Consider the following 5,319-nt stretch of genomic DNA (forward strand, 5'->3'; position numbering starts at 1 on the left):
TTCTGGGCCTACAAAGTCAAGATGTCTATCCCTTGATCATTCGCAATGTCTGCCATGCTGTTCTCATGTGTAAAACCGCTGACTACTTGGAGATAGTAAGGTACGAAAATAATACGAAACAGTGCCTAATAATAAAGATGAAATAATAATAGAAAATAATGCCAAACAATAATAAAATAGTGCCTAATAATAAGAGATTGTGCCTAATAATAAAACATTGTGCCTAATAATAATAAACTGGTGCCTAATAATAAAACATTGTGCCTAATAATAATTAACTGGTGCCTAATAACTATATCACTATATATCACTATATCAGCCAAACTAGGCAACAATCGCCACCGAGGATGAAAATCTCGGCAAAATTCCAGCTGAAACCACGGCGTTAAGCCAAACGCAAACCCTAAAAACTCGTTTGCATTGGTTTAAAATGAAAAGTCAATTGCCATCACACCACGACAGACACGAGCAGATAGACGAAAGAGACCCGTGGGTAGGATGGGTTGGCTCTTTACACGATTATCACAAGATTGCGATTCAACTTGGCAGGCTGATAAGTCACGATATACTAACCTTGCAAACGTACTTTATGTTTAATTCGCCAGACCGAATGGAATTAATACACTTGCAAGAATCGCCACATAAACTAAGTATGGATAATTGCTCTCTTGTTAAACAAATCTTAGTCACATCGCAACATCTTCATCACGCTGGTAAAAATATTAACACAACAGTAAGGCAAAAGAAAATTAAATAGAGAGGAACTGAGAGAACAATATCGCGAGTGCAAACCAATGATAGGGAATAATAGGCTCCCATTCCCTGGGGGAACATACAAGAACAATGAAATAATAAAACATAAAATTAAAGGGCGAGGAAGAGAAAAACAAAAATACAAAGAAACTACCCAAGGGATGGTAGCCTGAGCATCAGTCAGGGTGATCCGGCTAGGGAATTAGACACCCTTTCAGGCTACCATGGGAAAAAAAAACGAAATTTAGAATCTAAGCCCAGTAAACATGTAAAGGATAAATAATGAAACAAAAGGGTTTACATAAAACACTGGGAAATATAAACATAACAAAACCTTTTTGGCTTCTCAGCCCTGCTAACGCACAGTTAGCGATATGGTCACGTGATACTGGCCAGCGGATACTTTGATTTAACAGGTGTCAATTGATCATGACACGGATGTCCAATATCAAAGAAGTATATGGTAAACTAAGGCTGCATGTCTCTGTTAACCTATTATTTGGAGTATGGCCGCCACGTTGCGCGACTCTGTCGTCGTCGTCGCCGTCGTATATACGCGCCCACGAGCAATACCGCTATTCACGATAAGCATAAGAAAATCAACTCATGGGTTTCCTTTTCTTTCCTATATGAGTATGGGACTCCGCTTGGCGACCCTTCGGGCCGCCGGAGCTGAGCTATTATAAGTATGTCTGAATATTGCAATTTCCCTTTTGATCTGACGTACTTAACTAATGCCAAAATGAAACGTTATGTTGGGCCCCGGGAGGGGCACTGCCATATATGGGTTATATAGGTATGTGCCGCTGTGAAGGGTATGGTTTTCAAGCAGTTTACTCTAGGATAGGGTATATAAATCAGAGCGTTTGGGTCTGGAATAGGGTATAATTTTTCACAAAACTGACAAGTTGGTTGAAGATTTTATCTAGACTAAGGAAACCAGGAATTGCCACTCAAAAATATAAAAAAAACAAATCGGCAAGTTAAATTTACGCAAATCAGCCTCAACAGTATCCATAGATTTGGGGATTTGGGCAGTTTACTCTAGTATAGGGTAGCGAAATTCAGCTGAACTAGCTTTGGTATAGGCCAAGGGTTCTAGGGTCCCAGCGGCACATCCCCACCCAGAAATTCCCAAAGTACCCCCCGGGTGTTGGCCTAATATAGCAAAAGTATATTTTACATTGGCAACATACTATGCAAAACTCTACTAAATTAGAATTTTTCACCACTTTTAAGAACGATTATAAACCCTCCTCTTATTTAGACCTAACAAGCAAACTAAGAACTAGTGAAATTTAGGATAGGCAATCACCAATTATAATAAAGTTTCCATATAACGCGCGCTCTGATTGGCTGAAAGAGCGTGCTTTATCAGAGAACAGAGCACGGGTTGATGACGGTAAGTTGGCTTTCAAATTTTTGCTTCGGAATTTTGACAAATTTGTCCCAAATTAAACATCCCCTGTGATTCAGACAAACGCAATGGAAACGAGCTATTTGTCTGTAGTAAATATGGCTCACAGAGACCTTTGTTAGCAACAGTAGTGTTAAAACTGTACTAGAATAACAAGTTTTGCTGGATTCCCGCCGACAAAACACGTAGCGAAGTAAACAAATCTCAACCTAAACAGTACTTCGATAAAAGCATTAAATCTGTTACGAAGGCAGAAATTATACTTAAGAAGTAAAACAATGACAGAAAACAACAACTGAACTGTCTCTGTTTACGATGACAAGCTTTATTTTTGTACAAATGCTCAATTGTTCAAACAACACTTACATGTAGTATAGCAACGCTCGTTCTCCGGTCATCTCAACGAAGTGAACGGACGAGTAGTCAGTGCAAAGCTTGCTCTAATAGTCTCTTCTGTGCTCGGAGTAGAACCAGTGGGAGCTGTTTAGTCTTTCTAACTTTTACGCTAGTTCGGGCAATCTTGCTGCATGCGGCTACAAGCCGTAAACAACTGTAGCTCCTTTCAAAATCAACTCGGCATTTTGCATTTTCATCCGCAAGCTTTGAGCTCCGCGTTTCGTAATTTCCACTGGAAAAGTGCACGTTTTCATGGCCTACAATACGGCCGGATTCCTCTGGACTATAAACCTTCACCTGCCTTTAGATCCGTATTTAAAATTGAATTTAAAAGCGAACTTCGAAGGCATCGTTCTTCTCTCGAAAGCCGCTCAAACTTCTCGAAACTGAAAGCTTAGCTGAAGTCCAGTTTGTGATTGACAGCTGTCGTTTCGTTAGCCAATCAAATTATTTGAACAATTCTAACAAGGATTGTGATTGGCTTATTTTAGCGTGCTTTATCAGAGAACAGTACACGGCTGACGCCACTTTTGCTCGATTGGAAAATAAAGTGTGGTGTGAAAATTCAGCCATATCCGTGGGGAAATTTATGGATTCTTTATCATAAAACAAATAAAGAAGCCTCGACTGTGCTCTGTTCTGTTGTAAAGCACTTAGGAAGCAGTAGAGCACTCGACTACGTCTCGTGTTTTCCCCTACACTTCTTTCGTGCTCTACCGCCTCCTGCGTGCTTTACAACAGAACAGAGCACAGTCGAGGCTTCTTTATTTGTTAACTAAGGATTGAGACTGGTAGATATGATCAAATTCCAAGCAGTTAACAGACTCTGCCCTATTTATGAATCTAATCAAATTGAAGACGAATCTCACTTTCTTATTCATTGCAATAAATACTCTATTCTACGAAATAAATTTATATAATAAAATACAACATTTCATTCCGACTTTTAAACAATTATCTCCGTTACAAGCCATCGGCGAACTTATGACCTCTTCAAATCATTATATTAATATTCAATTAGCGAAATTTATTTCATCTTCGGCTTTGGTCTACACAATATTCTTCTTTCAAATCAAACCGATGTAACTTGATTGCTATATCATAACATTATTATTATATGATCACGGTAATCGTTACTGTTTTAGTTTTACTTTTAGTTTGCAAAGGCTTTTGCAACACTGTATGCTTTTATGGTCATGCAAATAAAGTTAGTTGTTGAGTAAACGACTTTCGTGTCTAACCTGACACGTACATGTATCACTGGTAACTGACAAATAAATTCATGAAGTATTTATACTAAGTTAGCATGAAAGATGACTATCACCAACTCAAAGATAAGAGTCTCGACTGTTTGGCAATTTAGTGACGTTCATATACCTGAATAACTTACTCATGAAATAATTGTTACTCTAGCAGTCTTGCGGAAAGTTGTTTTGATTGGCACTAATTATGTCATTGTAAGTGGCGGCATTGTTATTCAGTAGTTGGTCACGCAGGCTTAAAGGCCGTTGCCTCTGGATGCTCCTGATACAAAATGGCTGCTTCTAATCTTCAGTTTCAGAGCCTCTCATTCGCTCTTGCGGATAACTATGGACAACAGCGCCTTTCGTAGCATCACATTCACTTCTGTGTTGTTGTTTTCATCGAGCGAACATCAGTGAACACTCGGACGATGCAGTCTTGCCGTGTCCATATGATCAAGTTACTTGCCTGTGGAACAATATTTTCACAACTGAACATAACAGGTATTGACTGCGTTTCAGCTTTATTTTTTGATAGCTCTATATAGATACATAGTGTCGACCGAGTCGTAGTCTCGATCGGCTGATATGTAAGGACAATATTCGGTCGAAAGTCGATTGATATATTATATCGCTTCAAACTTGACCGAGACGTGCATAGACAGAAGTCTGGCAACTCTTAAACTGACAGCTTTTATGATCAGGGGCACCCAACGACCGTTTTCTCTCGTATGCTTTTAAACGCTGTTTTAGGCTACGTAGAGTACTTTTAAAGCTCTGTAGGTTAATTTTAGGTTGCGCTAAAAAAAATTTTATCTGTTCGGTTATTCTAGGGGAACTTGAGTATTGTCGAATTTATTAGGGCTTTTTGGTCCATTTCCCGAAACCCTTAGGTCTTATCGCCTTTCCGAAAATGATAGCTTACCTTTTTAGTGTACCCAAAACGACATTTTTAACAATCCGAAAACAACAGACATTAAATTTCTCATATCACGAAAGTTCGAGGTGACAATTCTCTTCAGAAAATCAAAGGGGATTAAAGACCTTCCGAACAGATAATTTACCGAAACGATCCGTTGGGTGCCCCTGTATGATGCATGTTTCACCAGTTAACATTTCTTTTCCTTCTCCTCAATCAAAACGAAGTATAGAGATTGTGTGTATCACTGCTTAACTGCTTGTATCTACATATATTTTCTACTTTCAACGGGCAAATGCGGTGAGATGCTGTAGTTCCGAGTAATTACGTCTTTTATACCGGAAGAACTGGAAGGAGCAAGTTCTTCTGTTTGAGTTTCAGCGCTAATTCGAGAGTTAGTTCTTCTACTCTACACCTAAAATCTATGTTATCGTTTCATTGTAACGATTGACTTCTTAACTCTGGAAGATACGTAGCACCGTCTGTTGCAAGATAGCTACAAAGACTGCCTACAAAGGCAACCCAAACATAACATTTGCATACTATCATGACATGCAAGATCAGCAATCAGCCGGTTCAGTCAAAGAGCAAAT

Source organism: Orbicella faveolata, unplaced genomic scaffold (assembly GCF_042242905.1).
Source record: "Orbicella faveolata isolate gen_17 unplaced genomic scaffold, um_ofav_v1 contig_25, whole genome shotgun sequence".
NCBI classification, from domain to species: domain Eukaryota; kingdom Metazoa; phylum Cnidaria; class Anthozoa; order Scleractinia; family Merulinidae; genus Orbicella; species Orbicella faveolata.